This window comes from Passer montanus, unplaced genomic scaffold, assembly GCF_014805655.1.
Source record: "Passer montanus isolate IOZ18808 unplaced genomic scaffold, ASM1480565v1 scaffold152, whole genome shotgun sequence".
In the NCBI taxonomy this organism is placed as follows: domain Eukaryota; kingdom Metazoa; phylum Chordata; class Aves; order Passeriformes; family Passeridae; genus Passer; species Passer montanus.
The window spans coordinates 800,495-822,071 of record NW_024362274.1 but is presented as its reverse complement, the minus strand read 5'-3'; the positions used below and the strand labels follow the sequence as shown (position 1 = coordinate 822,071).

The 21,577-nt window shown below is 38.2% G+C and overlaps 1 long non-coding RNA gene across 1 annotated transcript in view; it reads left to right on the top strand.

Annotated features, from left to right (window-relative positions):
- LOC120498846 overlaps window positions 1-19,400 on the top strand; it is a 33,065-nt gene extending 13,665 nt beyond the window's left edge. The window contains exons 2-3 of the long non-coding RNA XR_005626766.1: window positions 12,192-12,280; window positions 18,948-19,400. This is a non-coding gene — a long non-coding RNA (uncharacterized LOC120498846). The remainder of the gene's footprint in view (window positions 1-12,191; window positions 12,281-18,947) is intronic.
- The last annotated feature ends 2,177 nt before the right edge of the window (window positions 19,401-21,577 follow it).

Sequence of the window (21,577 nt, the reverse complement as noted above, 5' to 3'; positions counted from 1 at the left end):
AACAATGTTGAAGAAGCAATATCACTGCCAAATCCTTTACCAAGGCTCCTGAGCTAGGGAGAGACCCAGTTATTGATCTCTTAATTATTTATCTGGAGCTCTTCTAGGTAGAAAATTTTATAATCTCAGCAAAGGTACTTCCCATTCTAAGGTATTTTGTGGATTGAAAAATCTGACAATCTCCCCGTAGCACTGAAGTCTTTAAGATGATTCATTACTCCATGACTGTTACAGGTAAAATGCTTTCTTTTTTTTTTTTTTTTGAAAATAAGCCAGAAAATCTTGTTTTCCCTCAAAGCAGAATGCCTTATCCTTTAGGCTTCTTCTGGGCGAAGAATTTCTATTTTGTTGGGTGAAAACCCACTTCTGCTCAGAGCTGTTAGCAGATGCCAAAGACATCTATCTCCAAGAGCAAGGATGAATATGGGCAGGAGGGAGAGTGAGTCTGGGATTTCGTCCTTCTCACTTTGAGAGCCTCTAACTCATGAGCTGTTCTGTTCCCTTCTCCCCTACCTGCTTTGAAAAAGGAGACAGGTATCTTGTTCAAATATTTGAAGGAGAGATCAAAGACATCTCCCTGCAGAAGAACACTGTGAACTGCAGCTTCCCTGTGAGCAGAAGTGTCTCCTTCAAATATAGAGGAAAACATCTGAGAGTGGCTGAGGTTTGTAACCTGCTCAATGTGTAGAAACAACATCAGGAAATTCTTGGCTACTCTTTGTTCATCTTGCTGGCTGACATGAAATCTCCTTCTAAAGTGTCTTACCTCTCTTTCTTCCCTGTGCATTGAACACTGGGACCTTATTCTATGATATAAATCTTGGTCTGCAGAAAATCACATTAGACACTGTAATATTCAGGGGCAGGAGGAGGACAAGAGGCAATCAAAGGGAAATTTGACTTTCATTGTTGCCTTCTAATGTTTTCTTATCTCCCAGTGTTGTGATGAAGAGAAACCTGTGCTGTACTATACTAACAGCAACCATGCAGATACCCAAAATTATTAAAGAGGTTTTATTTTAAAAACACAGATGAAATACATTAATGGAATCCTAGAATTGTTTGGGTGGGAAGGATGACCTCCAAGACAATCTACTTCAAATCCCCTTTCACAAGGCCAGGCTGGTCCAAGTCCTGCCCAGCTTGGACTTGAACATTTCTAGTGATAGGATTGTGGGTGGAGATGAGAAAAGAATCACAGCTTCTGTGTTGTTAATGATTACAGGAAAGCTTAGTCCTCTTGGACCTGTGCAATATCTACCAAACCCATGAAAGCGTCTCAGGCAGAAATTTTAAGTTATGTAAAGTGGTCCTGCATAAAGCAGGCAAATGAGTTGAGTTTCAGGGCATCTCGACTGACAGTAATGTCATCCATTTCCTAGTTCACAGGTGGCCTAAACATTTTAGATATTATATTTGACATTTAATGTGGACATAAATGCAAATTCAGCTGACTTGGCCCAGAAACAGAGAAAGTATATGGGCCAACAGGAGCTAAACTCCATTCACAAGTGATGTAAAGCATTGGAAAGGAAGGTTCCTTCCTTGCCAGCACCATTTACCTGTAACAAAAATGAGTGGTTCTTGAATTAATAACATATAATTTTGAGTGATCTTATCCGACTAGACATAGGAAGTTTTTTATGCACTGGTTGCTCTGAGATATGGTAGATGATCCATCCCTCGAAACATTCAAGGCTGGTTTGGATGGGGCTCTGAGAAAACTGATCCAGCTGAGGGTGTCCATTTTTATGGTGGGAGTTTGGTGTAGATGGCCTTTAAAAGTCTCTTCCAATCCAAATAATTCTATGATTTTAATATTTTATCTTAAGATCATAATAAGTAAGCTAGTTAAAACATTAATATAACAACAATAAGGCATGGTGGATGACATCATTAAAATCAAGGAAGATTGTTTTGTAGCAACTCAAAATGCAACACTTAAATGGAAGAATTAATTTATTGTGTTAGCTTACTTGTGTAGATAATTACTTATTGTGGAAGAAATAATACCTGATTAAAAAACAATCTTATAATGGAACAGACTTTGGTGTGCATCTTCATGGGGATTATTACTCAAGAAAATATTTATGCTTTGAGTTCCCAAAATGGAACAAAGTAATTCACATATTTGAGGAATATTCACTCTCGCATGAGTGACAGATAAGGGTCTAAAACCTTTTGGATAAAATATGAGAGTTTAAAAAAAAATAAAAAGTCTATCATCTTTAATGCTAGAGAGTGCAGTGTTTTCCATAATAACTGGACCACTACTTAGTGGGAGTGGAAACATTTTTTGCTGGTATGGAAATGAAAAATAAGCCATGTTGAGAAGCAGGGCATCTTCAGATTGCAGAATCACACTTTCACTGAGCATTTTGGTGTGATCTTCAGTGTAACAATGGAGTGAATTGCACACCTGCACTACCTGGAAGCATTTTAAGTTCGGGTCAACATTAAGTGCAGAACAAACACCCACCCTGCAAGGGATCCTAAGAGGTAAACAGACTGGATCAAGTAGGCTGAATCCAAGCTGCTGAACAGCTTGCTTTGACATGCAGGGTCCTTCACTGTGAAAAGAAGATTCCTATTGAAATTGTTGACAGTTTTCAAGTATCTCTAGTGCCTCTCTGCTCAGGGAGGGTACTTAACCTTTGCATTTCTGTGACATCTCAAGAAGAAAGGCTCTGAAACTGGAAGGAGAGATCAGAACAGACAATAAGCCACTTATGTCAGTAAAAGTGGCTGAGTAGAAGAGAGGGAAAAAATCGTGCTCTTTGGGGGAAAACAAAACAAAACAAAAAGAACTTGAGCATATGGCTCCAAATCTGTGCGCATGCACATATTCTTATCTCTGCACTAGCACATGGTTTTATTAGCACCCAAGGATGCTGCTGGTACACAGCACCTTTGCAGCTCTGGATCTAGCTTGTAATGTTATGATATGGCTCAGGCCAGAGCCCATGAATCATCTCTATGAGCTTACAAAACATGCCTTGTTTTTGTTGTTTTTTTCTTCAAAGATATTTGGAAGAGTCCATTTGTTTCTTATAATGTTCCATTTGTACCTTACAATTTTATATTTGTACCTTGTCTTTACTATTTGGTCCAGAGTGGAAAACTAAACCTTTGTGATCTCAATTTTTTAACCTATTAATCTATCTATTAATCTTTATGTTTATATGTGTACTTTCAATCTTCCTCAAAGGAATAAACCCCCAGTGTTCTTTGGAAGTGCACTTTTTCCTCTGTGATATAAAATTCTGATATTTTTCTATTGGCAGTTTTCGTGGGTGAAAAAAATAAGTCTTGCACTGTGAATACAGGTGAAAAAAATGAGTGTATATACACACATACACACACACATTCATGCATGTCTGGGCAATACCCAGAATCAGCTTTTGAACTCACAGGCAGTTTCTAGCTGCACCTGGCACAGGCAGGTTGTAGGTTTTGCTAAGTCCTCGACAAAACAGAAGTGGCACTTCTTGAACCTTCCAGCATATAACGAGACAAGAGGCAGATCCACCAGTCTGTAGTCTGTCTGTGTGGTGGATGGTCTCCTTCACACAGACTGGAAAACTGGGGACTGCATGTTTGGGAAGAAGAGGTGGTGCCAAAAATTACAGTAAAACAGAAATATAGAGATATAGAGTTAAAAAAAAAAAGTTAAAAAAGTTAAAAAAGTTAAAAAGGTAAAATAGAAAAAACAACAAACAAAACCAAAAATAAAACCAAAAACAAAAACAGGTAAAAGAAGTATTCCTGAAAGAAAAAAAAGAAGGAAATATGAGCTTCAGAAGGAAAGTGAAGATCCTGGTGGAAACACAGATCCAAGAAGCAAGCAAGTGAGCATGTGAGGTAATTGATTAATGTCAAACTCATATCTCTCTGATTGTTCTCTGGGATCTGAGGTGCAGATTTTTTATAGGTTGTCACTCATTCCATCTCATCCATGGCAGGAGGGAAACCATGATCCTTGCTGTGGGTCCCTGGTGATTGGATGAACAGGCACTACTAAATCAGTGCATAAAAACTGTGAAGGTCATGAAAATTACACCACTGGGGAATTAATGGGTAGGTGGCAAGAATTAAATTATCAAGAAATATACGATCTGATAGATTAGCAGTGGTGGAGGTCAGGAAATATGTGATATGGATGAGCTGGGGAAAGCTTTGGAGAACAGGTTTGATGAGGAGCAACTGAGGGAGCTGGACAGAGGTTGAGCCTGGAGCAAAGGAGGCTCAGGAGGGACCTTGTGGCTCTGCACAGCTCCTGCCAGGAGGGGACAGCCGGGGGGTCGGGCTCTGCTCCAGGGAACAGGGACAGGAGGAGAGGGAACGGCCTCAAGTTGTGTCAGGTGAGGTGTGGATTGGATATTAGGGAAAATTCCTTCATGTACAAGGTTGTCCAGCCCTGGCACTGCTGCCAGGGCAATGCTGAAGTCCCCGACCCTGGAGGGATTTAAAATCCATGTGGATGTGGCACTTGGGGACATGGGTTAGAGATGGGCTGGGCAGTGGTAGGTTAATGGTAGGACTTGATGTCTTGGAGGGATTTTCCAACCTAAATGATTCTCTGACAAAAGGCAGATTCATGACTTCAGTTTTTTGCTATTTTTCCATAACCTGGTTTTGTAAATACCCAGTGAAGGCCCAGAAGTATGGCAGTGGCTCTGATTAGTTCCCCCCCACACTCCCCAGAATGATGCACATCACAAACTTACACAGCAGTTAAACACAACCTGAGTTTCAGCTGATCTAAAGCCCTGGTAGATTTACTAACCACAAACTGATTCTTTCTGCAGTCAGTGATTGTGTAGGACAAACCAGCCTTTGGAGGATGTGCAGCTTGCAGTGAGATGTTGGTTGAAAGGCAACTCACACATGTCCTCTGATAAATCTGAGAAAGTTTGTAGAAGCAAAGCAGTGGGAGTCTGCACATCTAACAAGTTGGCAGCCAAATGCAGGGTTGAAAATTAGGTCAGCTACATGACCAGCCCAGCCTCTTGACAGTCAGAGGAAAAAAAAAATCATTCTTACATTTGGGTTTTTTATGTGACATCCACCCCACAATTCTGATGGTTACACAGAATTATTTATCTTTTCCTTTACTCCTCTGCTCCTCACTGTTCATGTGACACCATATTGATTAGATTTCCAGGGCATACCTCTCCAGCCATATTTATATGGCTGCTTCAAATGATTTACAATAACTAATCTTGCAACACAAATATAATTTTGGAAATATAATACCAGTCAATAGCACTAAATTTTCTGCTAATGGCCAGGGCTCCCTGTGCCATGGGAATAAGTTGCCTCTAACAACTTATCACCTGAAGGCTGTGTCTTCAAGTTAATGTAAGCTGGCATGGAACCAAATTTCAGTGTTCAGTGGAGCTCTCCAGAGTTATCTCAGCTGAAAGTCTACATGCCCTAATTACCCAGATAGTAAAGCTGGATTAAGCACCCTGCAAAATGACAAACTGGTCTGAAGCTTGTCATGGTGCAGGAAACCAAGGTTCCTGCTTTCCTTCTTGCCAGGGAATTCCTCCTGACTGTGGCAACATTTTGGATCAACAAATATTATTTTATTTCACATAGGCCTTCCAACAGGAGAGGAGGAGAAGACTTTGTTTTAATCCAGTGTAAACATACATATTCCAAAAAGCTTTGAAATTTTTTAAGGAGGCTAATATCTCTATTAGTATTACACTGTTCTAATTCTTGCATTACCTAGACACAGAACAGGCACTAATGATTATAGATTTGCAAAAGGCTTCTCAGGAGAAAAAATATTGTAGATTCAGGATTATCCAAGTTAATGGAGGGATTTCATACCAGAACCTGGAATAGCATACATATCCAGTACTTTTACTAAGAATTTATTCTCCCTTTGGGGACATTGGCATAAAAAGGAGTAATTTCATAAGTTGATAAGGTTTTATCTATGAAATCCACATGATGACAAGAAGTATATGATTTCTCCCTGAATAGCAGCTAATTTGTAAACATCAAGGAAAATAATTTTTTTTCTGTATAAAACTGTGATTTCAAGCTTGCAAAATTGGCAAGAGTAAATGAAGTCTAAATAAACTAACTCCACAGTCTGTCAGAAGAACAAGGGATCAAAGCTTTGTTTTGTAGGTTGGTGATTATACTAATAGAAAAAAAAAGCTCCAAACAACCCTCCAGTGCTAATAGAATGGAGTGTCTTTATCTCCAGATCTATTTGTGGATCTATTTATGAACTCTCAGTAAATTCTTTAGGAGTTGTAGAGAAGGCATCTTTGTTTTCCATGTTGAGGATAGCGTCTGCATTTTGTAGGGTGTTTTGGTTTTTACCTAAGAGGTTTTTTGCACAAAAGACAAACCCCTCAGACAGCAGTCTGAAGTGTTTGCAGAGTTTCAGTGGTTCAAGAGGCTTTGATTCCACAAAGTAGCATGCCAATGCTCCGTACAAATCTGACAAAGTCCCAAGTTTCTGCAGAAAAAGTGCATCAACAATAAGTCCATGGAAAGCACTAATGTTCAGGGAAACATCTTTCAAAAACTTCCTATTTTTATTATAAGCTTTCCCATCCTGAACTGGTTAAACTAGCTGATTTTTAATACTGTTAATTATGAAGTCTGGCTTAAAGTTCCAAATTATTTTTTTGCTGTCACTGGTCTAAAGGACTGGATGCATTTAGTAACTAATAATTACACGAGGAAGTCTAAAATGCTACCTGAGTGTCTTAAACATATTTAAACACTATTGCACTCCCTGAAAAGATTTGAAATTAGGAAGTTTCAGATTCTCATGAGAATGTGAAAAATTAAGAAACTTTTGAGATTTGAAATGTGTTCAGAATAGTTAAATCAACCATGCAACTATTCAGGGTGTGAAATCCCTAATCTCTAATTTAAGATCAGATTTTAGATCGGACACCCCCAAAGGAAAAATAAAATCTTCTCTTTTTAAATTAAATTTTAAAAAATCTATTTTAACACATGCATGGTATAGCCAGAAAAAAATATAATTTTTCAGAGGGAAACATGTAGGCAAAATGAATCCAAAATATTCAAAGATAAACTTCCTGAAATGCTAGTAAAATTCAAGAAAAGTGAAATATCAAACATAATGTGGCAGCAAATGTTTTAAAGTAGAGAATATTTTTTAGACATAGCTTCACTTCTTTGTAAAACAAATTCAGTCCAGGAAAAGACCAAAGAGAGTGTGCACACACATAGACACACACGTGCATGTTGAGAAATAAAGATTTAAGGAGCAATGCCTGAAGAAGCTGAGAAGATCAGTTGAGCTCCCAGAAGATGTTGCACCAGGTCTGCTCTTCAAAACAGCTACACCCAGTGACCAGAACACTCCCACTAGTGGATTTTCTATGACTTTCAGGAATTTGCACACAATCATAATGATGTGACCAGGCTTACTTGATTTTGTATAGTTTATTTGCAGATGAAAGAACTGATGATATTGAACAATCATTAAAAAAAAAAAAGAAGCAACATATACAAAATATGTATCTGCTATGATGAACATTCCAGTGGAACCAAACTATAATCAAGTAGATAAGATACACAGAGAGAAGTGTAACTGAGAAGGAAAAAAGGCAGAATAAGTTTCTGACATTTTGATATCATCTTTAATATAATTTCAGTGAAAAACTCCCACATATTTTTGGTATATAAAAAAGATTGGATTGGGTATTTCACATGAAAAGTTTCTGAGATTTTTTTGATATATTTCTCCATTTTTCTGAATCCATAAATTTTACCCTCCCACATGTAGTAGTTATGTGTATTTTAGTCACCATGGCTTTGGGATATTAGTTTGGGGTATTAGGGGGAAAAAATGAATGTGACTAAAACCTCAAATATATTAATAAATTTTATTAAGTTAAATAAATCTTTTTTCACTACAAGTGAAAATTTAGTTTTTAATTAAATTAAATTACACTTCTAATTAAGCTGCAAGAAAATGATTGAGAATTATTTTAGGGAATATTTGGAAAGAATTGAGTGTGAGGTGGGCTGGACTAATTATTTTTAAGAAAATTCAAATTAAGAAAAGAGAAAGAATTGTCAAAATTTCTTTGATCATTTTTTTTAAGAAAAAGATCTATTGTGTGCTATTTATACAATTTTACTAATAGACATCTCATATTATATATAGAAAGGGACTTTTCGTCTTTCCTCCTTTCCAGTCTGTTAAACTATAAGGGGAAATTCATAATATTCTTAAAATGTTTTCAAATAAGGCATGGAAAGTAAAGTAGCCGGACGTTTTCCAGTCCAAATGCTGTTGGCAAAAATCTGCAAAGTAATTTTATAATTTCCATTTGGAAGATGCTTCCATAGAGATAATTTAGTCAGTGCAGCACCCCCATTTCCTCCTCTCATAGAAAAAAAAAAAAAAAAGAAAGAAAAAAGAATGAAAGAAGAAAACAAGAAAAAAAGAACAAAAAGATGGGTTCATCCAGACCCTACTGAAATCTTTATAATCTTTTTACTAATCACAACATATTTGGCATCAGCTATCTAAAGTTTCCACACAAATTCCTAGACCTATGAGTACACTTTCCATTTAAAAATAAATTAAACATTATTAGGATAGTTCAGTTCAGGAAGGGAGGAAAAGAGTTTTAATTATTTAATGCAAAAGGAGAGAGAACTGCTGAAATTGGCTTTTGTCAAACACAGGGCACAGCCTATAAAAGAACAAAAAGATGGGTTCATCCAGACCCTACTGAAATCTTTATAATCTTTTTACTAATCACAACATATTTGGCATCAGCTATCTAAAGTTTCCACACAAATTCCTAGACCTATGAGTACACTTTCCATTTAAAAATAAATTAAACATTATTAGGATAGTTCAGTTCAGGAAGGGAGGAAAAGAGTTTTATTGTTTAATGCAGAAGGAGAGAGAACTGCTGAAATTGACTTTTGTCAAACACAGGGCAGAGCCAACTTGCATCCCACAACATTAAGGACTTGCAGATGCAAGATATTTCCTAATTTTGGCAGAGCACTTTTCATCAAGATATATCAAAAGGACTTTAAAAATGGTATAACATCATCCATTCCACTGATACAGATAGAGGCATGGGGAAGTGAAGTGACTCACAATGCACAGAAGTCCTGGAAGAAAATCAACATTTCCTTTTCATCCAGCCAGTGTCCAACCATGTAGGCTGTACTGCTTCCCCCAGAAAATGTGTGCCATTTCTTTGGAAATCGGAAGGAAAAAATGATGGGGAGCAAATATAAGGAGAGATTAAAATAAATAAACAGGGCAGACACTGTAGCTGTTTGCAAGGCAGCTGCTGAAAGGTCAAATGTAAAGAACTCATTCCATGAGACAGACTGGAAAAACCCAACACTGCAGCAAAGTCCAAGCTTCCCTATGGACAGCAAATCTTTTCTGGGGATTGTGAGTGTCCACTACATATGTTCAGTCTGTATAAGAGTATTACACTAAAAGTTACACTTTAGAGGGTCTTGGTCAGAAGGGTTAATGTCCACTGTTAGCCTCAGTGGAGGAGAGTAGAGGCACATCTAAGAATTCAAAAGTTTAATTAACATCTCTCATTTAAGAGTCTCCCCATCAGCCAGATACTGGCTGTAGCTGGAAGTCAGCTTGGATATGTTTTTTGTGCCTTTATTCGTCTTCCCTAAATAGGAGATGTGTAGATACTGACCTTATCTTCAGAAACATAGCCTCAACTTCTCTGAACCTGAGGAGCTCAACCAAAAGGGTATTACCTGGCTCTTCATAGCCTCAACTTTAAGCTGCATGTGGAACTGTGCATAGAAGTAATCTAATTATGCATGCAAATACCTCAGCTCCATCTGATTGCCTGTGTAATTCCTGCAGTAAAGAAGAACATATTATAACCAAGCATTTTGATACACACGACTCTAAAAAATCTGAAGCTCATCAAGAAACAATTTCTTCTCTGAGGACAATAAAACCATGGAACAGCAGAAGCAGCAGCTGTATGATCATCCAGAGGGGGCCAGAGCCACCTGCTCTGAAAGGCCAGAGACCTTGCAATTAAGGCAAAGTCTGCTCAGAAGGGCAGAAAAGTTTCTTCTTGAGTCTCTGTAGCTAAAAGTTGGTACACACCAAGGAGCACAAGAGCTTTGACCCTTCCAGAACTCTGAATATTTTATCTAAGTATGTGCCAGACCCTTTGTAATCCTCTGAAAGTCTTGGCTTTAATAACAGACTGGGGAATTATTGCCACCAATTTCAAAGCATGATATGGAAATACACTTTCTTTAAAATGTTTTAGATTCTAAGTCCACCTATGGTAGATATTGCCTTAATGTCATACTAAAGAGGAAATTCAAGTGGATAGGCAGCCAAAGACCCAAATTGTCTCTATTTACATTTTTGAAAAATGTTTAGGAAATATACAGCCTTGATCCTAATTCAGGTTTCTATATTTTAATTATAACTTCATCCCCCTGATTCATGCCCAAAGGATGTCTATTCAACTTAGAAAAGAAGTGCACAGAGATATACAGGTTGCTGAGATCCATTTTCAACTCAGTTTCCTTTAGACTGTTTCAATTAAACATTGCAAATATTAAATTATTTTAATAATTTCTCAGATGGATTTCTACTGAAGTTCAGTGACAAGGGCTGCTCTGTATTCTTCATCTTTATAAATGGGCAAATAATAATAAAATAACAAACAATAAAATGCTTATTTGTCACAGTTGTTTTGTTGTTTATCACATCTGTTTTTTTCACCCAGCACAGAGTAGGTATCAATAATTCAGGAATGAGTGAAAACACTTCTGTAAAAGTTTATGCAGCTCATACCATTAGCAATAGATCACATTTTAAGCATCGTTAAGAGTCTCTTCCTATTTCATGATCTGGTTGTTATCTTCATTTCAATAAAAAAGATTTATTTTTTCAAAAGCCACACAGCTTAGGCAGCTCAAATGACACAACTCATGAAAGAGAGCATAATTCAAGTGCAAATACCTTGCCAGGATTTAAAAGAGATCTTGTGTATAAACCAAAAGGCAAAATGAATGCTTTCAAAGAAATTACAGCAATATTAGGAGATTAATTCCTATTTTGTGGAATTGGACACTTGATGATGTGCAAGGCTCAGGTTTCATTCCCTGGACACCTGGAGAAATGTTCAAACCTGGTATTTGACCATTGTAGCTAAGGCACACAGATTTACTGAAGGAGAGGTTCAATATAGGGATTTTAAGCTAACGGGATCTGCACTGTGCAGCCTGATCCTTATCACACAGGGCATTTATATCATGGCCAAGAGTCACCTACAGAGCTCATGGTGGATTTAGTTCTTCAATACAGTGACTGCACACAGGGAAAGAGAAGCAGTCTCCCCTTGGTGCCAATACTGGGCCAGGAGGAACTCACAGATGCCAGTTTCAGGCTGGCAGGTGACTCTGTCCCTCTGCTCTGGGTCCAGAGCTCATTTTTCAAGAGTGAACATTTATGTGTCTTGAAAGGACCTGAGTGGAGATAGGACTTTTCTTTGTTCAAGGCCAGGTTGGACAGGGCTTGGAGCAAGCTGGTCTAGTGGAAGGTGTCCCAACCCAGTGTTCTTCAAGGCCTTTTCCAGCTCGTACCATCCTGTGATTCTGCGATTTTAAAACAGGACTCCTAGACAGACTGCTCTCACGGATATTGATGTCAAAGATCAGCACGGCAGGAGCAGATCACAGTTTTGCATCTGTGGACTGCAGAGACAGTCTATCAGCCCTTTACCTCAAGAGAATGAACTAAAAGGCTTGTGGTGCTGTCTAAGGGGGCAGGGAGCAGTCAGTGGCACCTTGTTGAAGCTGCAAGGAAGGACATGAAGGGTCACAAGGATTTTGTGAGGGCTGGAGCACCTCTGCTGTGGAGAAAGACTGAGAGCTGGCATGGTTCAGCCTGGAGGAGGAAATGCTCTGAGGAGACCTTGTTGTGGCCTCCCTCCTCTAAAGGGGGCTTATAAGAAGGAGGGAGAAGGACTTTTTACATGGGCAGAACAAGAGACAGCACTTCTAAACTGACAGAGGGCAGGTTTAGATCAGGTCTAGCGAGGGGCATCCTTGCCCATGGAAGGAGAGTGGGAGCAAAATGATCCTTTGGGTCCCTTCCAACCCAAACCATGCTATAATTCTATTGTTTTATGATTCTGTGACTCCAGGGTTCTGTGATCCCATGGTTCTGTGGTTATTCTGATTCTCTGATACCAGAAAGTGATGATGTAGAGGGAGAGGAGGAACTCAGACACAGGTGAGTGAATGCACAAATTTGCTGTATTTCCCATTTTACACATGCACCTGATTTTCTAATTTGCTCTTGGAAAGGAGAATGTATGGGAAAAAAAACAAAAAAACCAAAAAAAACAAAAAAAAAAACAAAAAAAAAAACCCCACCCCTGAAAAGGAGCCCACTGTTTAGAGGGAGATAGATTTGTGCCTGAAACTGAAAGCAGAATGGGTGAATCCATTAGAGACTGCATCTTGCCAGAGGATCAAACAATGCTATTGGTACCTGTCTGTTAGGAAATGTTGGGGATTATCATCTATGCTAACATGCAGAGACCTTACATAATGCTAATTGTTGGAGAGCTGTGGGAAACAAAGTATATTTAGAGCAAGTTTGTGATGACATTATTTCAAATTCATGAGCTTCAGAAGTATTAACTTTTTTTGTTTAGCTGTTCTTTTTCAGGTTTGCTGAAGCTTTTACAGAATTGCTGATAGTACTCCTGATCTCAGTTGAAATCTAAAAAAAATAAAAATTGCTAGCACTAATACTCTGCAGAGGCCCTATTTCTCCTGCAGGTGATAGTTCATATGCAATATCTTGATAGCTGCAAAAGTGATACATTGCCTTGGGGAACAGAATGGTCTATATTGATAGCAGAGATTTGGACATAAGAAATTTGAACATACATTTTGTTTTTATTTTTGTAGTGTATACGTGAAGAAATGATGATCAAATTCCACAGTGCCCATGGCACTTTACAGCTGCCCCATAAAATAACATGTATCACTCCAAATATCTCAGAGATCATATTTTTAAAAAAATATATTTTTAAAAGAGATGTCAAAACAAATATTATCTGCTTGCAAAATGAAAAACTGAGGCATAGTGAGGGTTAGTCCTTCATCAACAAGCTGAAAGAAGCCAAGACTGTTTGGCAGAGATGGGAACAGGGTCATTTTCTCAAGTCTAAACCTAATACATTCAAGACCATCCTCCTTTGTTTTCCCTATGCCTTCATTTCTAAGCTTATTATTAAAAATAAATGCGTGGCTTTGGGTCTGTTTTCCATATTATTTGACATAAGCAGTACTTCTGTAAATTTTGTCTAAGACCACCTACAGTGAGGAGGTTTGTGTTTGCCATTCCTTTCAATCAAGTTGTTGGTGTGCTTCAGGAGAATGCAAAACTGCTCAGACATTAATTGGTGCACTTGTCTTTAAAGGAATTTCTGCCTTTTGTTTTATCTTTGTTTTGTTTCTAATGTTTTGAGTGTTTTCTGTCTGGCTTGCTGCCTTCTGGATTGTTCTTTGCTTCCCGTGGAAACTTCATGTAGTTTGTTTAGGTTCCTTTCTTTTGTAACAAAAGAGTGTCTGAGTAGCCCAGCGAGGCTTTTCCAGGCCTCAGTGTTATGTCCCATGTGAAATTAAACTCCAGCTCACCAAAATAATTAAACATTAACTGGTCACTGCTTCATTTCTAAGTAGGAATGAGCCCAGGAACACACATTTTTTTAGACCATGGCTTCCTGACAGCCATTAGGAGACTTTGCATATGAGGAAAAGGTGACATTGCAATCCCTCGTGTCTAAATATGCATTATGAACCAAATCTACCATTTCCCCTGTGCACATAGGACTGATAAGAAGCAGTTTAGATATATCAAAGGGGAATAAGCTGAAAAGCCCATAATCTGTGGCTGAGAGTGCCCAGTGCTTTATACAGATCAAAAAAGAAATATTCAAGTCCTTGTGTCAAAGACAAACAGGAAATAAGTGCAAATTCATTTTGGTCTATGTTATAAAAAATAGTTCTTAAAAAACCAGTAATCTTTTGCTTCATCATAGATATATAAATATGAAGAAAGTGGCAAATTTAATTTTAACTATTCTCACAAGAGTGGTAGAGATTTCCCTGGCACGCAGGGGCCAAGATATCTGACTCTTACTGCAACAGAGTTGTTGAAGACAAGAGATGTGTGGATGCCTCATGAAGAAAATGCCTTTAATTTTTGGAAAGAATGTTCTATATCTCTGACTTTAAAAGAATTAATATTAGAGCAGAGTTTTTACATGTACATTTTAGACAAAATTATTTTCTGTGGCTTAAAGCAGATAAGATAATAGCCTGTCTCTAAGGCACCCATACAATTTTAATCTGCAAGAGGAAGATAAACAGACTTAAATATGCAATACTTTCCCTAACTTGACACTCAGGACTTGACTTAAATTTCAAGCCACAAGTTCCTGTTCTGGCTCATGGTTGAGGAACAGCCTGTGCTTCATATCCATAACTATGGCATAAATTCCATTTCAGTGTGATGCCATTTTATTAGGACATGAAAGCTGTGGTGACTGTTTCAGTCATGTAGAAATACCAAAGATTATTGTAGGTAGTCAAAGAAAAATATTAGCTAGCATTTGCAAATTGTGGTACATTCCTGGGTGGTTAGAGTGAGATTTCAGAAGTTTTTTTTAAGAGAATACAAAAAAGGGATAAAAATGGCTGGCCATCTTTCTCCTGGATTTTTGATTTGAAGAAAGTATTTTATTCTTCTGTGAAGTACTGGTGTGCAGAATTGCCACATACAAGCACTTTCAAACATTCAAACATTCAGGAGAGCTTCCTGTGGAAGCAAAAGTCACTCCAGACATAGTCTTACATGCAGCTACTTTCTTTCCCTGTGGAAAATAAAATGTAGTGGCTTGGCGTACTTCAAAGGGTGTGAAAAATTTTTCTTGAAGACATTTTATGAAAAGTTTCCTTTATCAAATAAAACAGTTTTCATGACAGCAGAGCCACCTGCAATCCCTGCACTAACCCACTTCTGGGATTACAACACTTAAAAAGAAAATAGGCTGAGGAAAGATTGGCTTATAGATCATCTCTGTGTGATTTGAGTCTCATGACAAAATAGTTCCTTTGCAGCTGTAACGGATTTTGCCTTTTCAGTGTTTTGCCTCAAAACTCTTGCCTGCATACAAAACTTTGCAAAATAGAGTATGTGCTTCTCCAGGACTTTCAGATAACTGAGAAACCCCTGTCTCATCTCAGAAAGTATGTGCAGACATTTCAAACATCATTTCCCTAAGTGTTTGCCATGGCAGAATTTCTCCAGCTGCAGAGTGAGGAACCACAATGCCATGTTACAATGCCTCCACTTTGAGGAGGTCAGTCAAATCAGAGGAAGAAAGAGAAAAGGAAAAAGAGAAAGAGGAAAAAAAGAAAAAAAAATTAAAAAAAAGAAAAAGAAAAAGAAAAAGAAAAAGAAAAAGAAAAAGAAAAAGAAAAAGAAAAAGAAAAAGAAAAAAGAGAAAAATAGCAAAGAAAAAGAAAAAAAGAAAAATAAAAAAGAAAACACCTTACATGGTTGCTTTAATTGAAACTGAGATTTACCACTGTTTCCAAAACACCCTCTCCTCAGGAAAAGTAACATTTCCCAGACTCTTGAATACCATGACAAGCAGAAGTGTGTAGCTAACCCCGGCCACCACAGCCAAGAGAAACAAATGTCTCAGACTACTTTTCATCAAGGTCTACAAACAAGCCGTGTTCATCTATATCCGAAAGGTTTACCCTGTGGACAAAACATTTCCCTGAGCTCATTTGCTTCTCTGGATTATTCTTAGAAACTGTAGATGAATCCTTATTCTTTCTCTTTTCTCTTCACCCCCAAGCCAGCTCCCAGAGATTCCAGAGTTTCTGCTCCATGCCCAGAACCAATGCCCTCTTTCTGCTGAGATGCAGTTTTTATACTGAGAGAAACTCAGATCACTTTTTTCCTGACAGCTTTCTGTCAAACATAGTTATTTTATCAAATAAGAATAAAAATATTTCACCCTGTCTCCATGGAAAAAGAGTTTTCCATGAGGAAAGTGTTAATCTAGAGAAAGAACTTTTACAATTCACTGTAATTTACTTTTTCACTTCAAATTTTTTTTACTTGCTTGTTTTTTGGTTTCCTTTGACATAATTTCTTGGTAGATGAACAGCAGCTCCAGTGCTGCTCATAGTGTTACTTTGTGGCATACTGATTGCAGTAGTGTGCAAAACCATGTACACACCATGGCATGGTGTGTACTAATACAAGCAGGAAAGACTTGTACTAACATGCTTTATGTTGGCTGAAAAATCTAATTTTTCAAAATCAAAAAAAATCCTGTCTGTGTAGGAATTTAGCAGTGACACTCTGAAAAAGAAAAAAGAATAAGAATACATAATTAGGAAATGGCTGGTTTTTATGTTCAAGGAAAATGAAAGTGCAGCTGACTGATGAGGAAGAGCAGCAGAGGACTTGGTAGATCCTGGCTGAGGATCTTTGGTGGACCCCTGAACTCTCCATTATACAATGATTCCTGCCACAGCTCAAGGGAAGGATTTGGAGTTGATTGATTAAACACGCTTTTCATATTTTAATGCTTTGCAATTTTGATATTCCCATAATAAAATGAAATGAGTGTTCTTGAAGCAGGTGCTGGCCACTGGAGGCTCCCTGGATTGAGACTCCTCTTTAAGTCACCTGGGACCCAGGGAGTTTTGTGACTTCCAGGGAAATGGCTGGTTTTTATGTTCAAGGAAAATGAAAGTGCAGCTGACTGATGAGGAAGAGCAGCAGAGGACTTGGTAGATCCTGGCTGAGGATCTTTGGTGGACCCCTGAACTCTCCATTATACAGTGATTCCTGCCACAGCTCAAGGGAAGGATTTGGAGTTGATTGATTAAACACGCTTTTCATATTTTAATGCTTTGCAATTTTGATATTCCCATAATAAAATGAAATGAGTGTTCTTGAAGCAGGTGCTGGCCACTGGAGGCTCCCTGGATTGAGACTCCTCTTTAAGTCACCTGGGACCCAGGATGTTTTTTGACTTCCTCTGTGTTGTGAGGAGCAGGAGATCCAGAGTTTGCCCACTGTAACCAAGGATTTGAGAATCTTGGTTGTAAAGTGGTTGGAAGTATGTCTGGGTCTGTTGGGGGAGCTGGAGTGAAAATACTGCTGTTCTCATCTACAATGTGCACAGACAGAACACTGACTTTAACGTGCTTCTGGATCCTATTGTTTGGTGGTATAGGGGAACTGAAGGTCTAGCACCTGAATTTCCTTTAAAAAAACCCTCTGAGTGATTCCCCTGTGGTCAGCAGGGCTTGTAATGCCTGATAGGACAAGGAGCTGATCAGCTGTAGAAGATGCAAGCCAGCTGCGAGAGGAATATTTGAATTGTTGTTTTATTTAAATGTCACCTAAATTCTTTGCAGGCTGACCACTTATTTTCTTGGCTCATCCTGCAGAAACTCAAAAATTTTGAGTCCAAACCAGAAGCAACTCAAAGTATTAAGTGAAGGTTAAAATTCTGCAATAGCCTTTCACAACAATAAAAACAATATTCCCTCTTCTCAACCAGTATGCAGTTATGGGTTTTCAGGGTCTTTCAGAACTCCTAATTTTTGGAAAAGTAGGAAAATAATAATGTCTCTTTGTGACCTTTTCTTTCTGCTGTTTCCTTTAATACCAGATACTTCTTAATAATTCAGGATTTAGAGCCTCCCAGGTTGGTCAGGCCTGGAAGAACCATGTGGGGATGAGCATTCTGAATGGAATCTCAAGGAGCTGATATTGTGGTGTCATCACAAACTGCCAAATAGCTATTTGTCTGTATTTCTCTACAGATTATGCAGCCTCTTTGCACAAAGCAAGTCTGCTGATCTCTTCACCCCTTGAGGGTAGGTGGAAAGGCAGTGCTGAAAAACGCCATTGCCAAAAGGATACCCTTTGGAAAACTCAATTAATCTACTCAGAAGTGATTTATCTTTTAAATTAGGGACTGTCAAATGAGTGGTTGACTCTCTGCCATCTCAGCTGTCTGTGCCAGCTGTAAGTGACAAGATGGTGTGTTCTGTGAGTAAGTGGAGGGTGCAGTGGGTCTTTCAAGAGAAGTTTATGTGGGCTGAGTGTATCCTGAGAGGTTCTCATTGGGGTTATAGTTTCACCCAGTATTATAGACAGTGGTCCCTCTGTGCTGTCTGTTCCTGCAGATGTACTGAGGTCCCTACCTCATTCCTCTCTGTTTTGTATTTTAAGGAACTTGAGGGAACAAATCCCCAGACTGCCTAAAATAAGCAAATGTGTCTTGTGGATAACAAAAATGCTGAATCAATTACTGAATCTGTCTGGGAATCTTAAAATGGCTCTTTTAAAATATAATGTCTGTTGATATAATGATCTGTTCAGGAAGAAGAGAAAGGAAATCTTTACTTGTAGTTATCCCAGTGAGAAAATGCCTTCCCACACTCTGCTCCCATCCCAGCCTCCCTCGCATTCCCTCTTTCCCTTGGATAGTGACACATGGTAGGAACTAACAACTTGAGCCGCTGTAAACTGTGGCAGTAACTTCCACCCACACACCTCATTAGGCCTTTAACACATTTTCCTTTGCCTTTCCCCAGAACTACGAAGTGGCACAACTGTGAAGTTGCCCTTTCACATCATAATTGGAAGCAGTCAGTTGTTTTTATGCTCTGTAGCTCACTAATTATATGGTCTGTCACTGGACACTGGTCAGTCTGGTCGTTTCAGATTTTGGCTCTGTCCAGTAGTTGTTTATTATGAAGGAGCCCTCAACAGCCCATATTCCTCCTTTGTTCACAGAATCACTTTATTTCTACAGCCTTTTTTTTTTCTTTAACTTTTTTAGGCGTGAATGGAGACACTATGACTTCTCCAGTGGAAACATTGATACTTCATCTTGTCATGAGCTCAGAAGACCTGGTTCTATATTTTGCCTCAGGTTTATGCCACTGAAACTCTGCCACTGCCCATTTGGCATTATCCTGAATTTGCCTGTGTGTCCAAGCTAACCCAACATGCGGCTGTTTACATGGCAGTTTTGGGGAATATGTTCATTAGATTTAGTGAGAGTTAACAATTTACTTCCAGTGAATTGTGCCAACAGTTGGGTGTGGAGTTCCTCTTTAAGTGTCCTGCATTTTCCTAATTGCTTATCAACTGAAGTAATTTTAGCTTGCGGTTTTATTTCACAGAGGTGATTCACTTTGCACATTTTTCTCAAAGAATGGTCTCATGGGTTAAACAAAGACTTTGTAGTCAAATTTCCTTCTTTTTTATGCCATCTTAATTTTCTCCAGGAAGCAGGGCACATCATTAGCCCAGTTCTCAGAAAAATATGACACTTATTTTACTGATGAGATGATGTACAGCTGGTAGCAATTTTGTATGATGAATACAAATAAAATTAGATACATAAAAAAAAGAACAGAAAGAGTCAAAGAAGTTAAGGAGTTTGACACTTTAGGAGTTAAACCAGGATAACTGAAGATGACTGTGACAAGTATTTAATAAATATTGAACTCTGAAATATGTGAGTTAAACAATGAGAAAAAGTTGAAAGGTTTAAAATCTGTGAAACTCCCACAAAGGCAAGTAGTGTGGTTATGTTAATATTTGTTTTTGGGGTTGGGACTATAGCTGTTGTGATTGTTAGGTACAGGTAGTGCATAAGTAGCAGTAATAAGAGTAGTAAAAACATATACACACAAGTCTATTTTTGAGCAATAATGTAGATTTTTAAAAAAAAAACAACTGGGCACTTTTTTGTATTTTCCAGAAGAAGTGAAAGCACAGAAAGATCAAGGCATAAGGGCTAATATACCAGCATGGCAATAGTGTAGATTTAAAAAAAAAAACAAAAAACTGGGCACTTTTTTGTATTTTCCAAAAGAAGTGAAAGCACAGAAAGAGCAAGGCATAAGGGCTAATATACCAGCATAGAGTGTAGGAGAGTACAGTTCCTGTATGTAGCTGCCTAGCATCCTACCTCGATAAAATGTTGAGCTAGATTAATTCAGTGAACTTCTGTTCCTGCAGATGGAAAAAACAGCTTAAGGGTGGCTTAGAATCAGTTATTACAGTGATGAAACCTAAGCCTTCCTTGTAAATCTATACCTATTTTTTTTTACGTTACAGCTCCCTGCACCTAGTGTAGAGTAAATATTGTTGAAGTTTCTCCAATATGTTTTGAAGGCAAAGATACAAGTGTTGACTGAAATAAACTTTGTTCCCTGAGTTCAAAAATGCTCAAATGATTTCAACTCTACTCAGAAAAAGCAGAATATGTGTTCTGGTAAACAAATAAAGACAGATTCACAGGAATCCCATTGCATTGTCCAGTTCTTCTAACCTGGCCATGCCACTAGCATGGGGATTCTGATGGCTGCTCAAGTCAAATATGATGATGGTGGATTTTTTTCATGCTCTTTGATTCAAGGAATTCTTTGTTTCAGAGCTGAGCACCCAACAGTTCCACTTTACCTGGCAAGCTTAAGAGATCCACACACTCTTCTGTTTTCCTTTCTGTCACTTCCTTTAGGCTCTGGTTTAGAAACTTTCTTGAAATAAAAGGGAAGTGTAAGATTTTCTTAAATCTCCTTTTCATTATATAGATGAAAACGCAAAAATCTTGGCTTGTTTTCAGCTAGGTGGAGCAATGGATACTTGCATGATCATGAGAGCTGGGAATTTGGGGTTGGGCTATTGTGCTGCTCAAGTATAATTGAACTAGGTGGAGATTCTTCAACTGTAAACAACTGTGAAAACTCTAAAAATCCCCTTCTACTTCCAATACTTTTACTTCACACCAATTGAACTTTTATGTTTGAAAATTGTGGCAAGAACCCCACAAAGGGGTTCAGGAAGGAACAAAGGATGTGGGAGGGTGGGTACTTGAGGTGTCACAGATCATACCCATGCACATGACCAGAATGTTAAGCTGCAGTTTCAGCTTCTGTGTTAATTGGGGCTGGCAAAGCACAGCCCCAGTGCAATTAACTTTTCTGCAGTGGAAGAAGAAATATTTAAACCTTGTAAGTACCATGCCATGCAACTCCTAAAGGTATTGAGTTATTGCAAGAAAATTGTGTAGCTAACAGTGCCGAGTGAGATGCAGAGGTCTGGAAGTGACAACAGGGAAATCAAGTACTGATACACTGAGCTGTACAGGTCACTGCAAACTGCAGTTTACAGAGCATGAGTGTCTACTGGCTTCAGTGAGATTTAGTAGTCTTCTTGAACTCTTCAATGGATTTTGAAGAAAAACCTAAATGAAGGAAAGGGAGGAATTTGTATATATATATATCTAGAATGATTCTGAACCCTTTCTAGTGCAAAAGGAGGGTATCTTTGATATAATTGAAAGGTAACAAAACTTGAAGAAATACTAAGATTATTTTGTTATTCACTAACTTATAAAGTTAACAATTGCAACAAGCTTTCCAGGAAAATGTCTTTTAGATATCCAGATAGACAAAT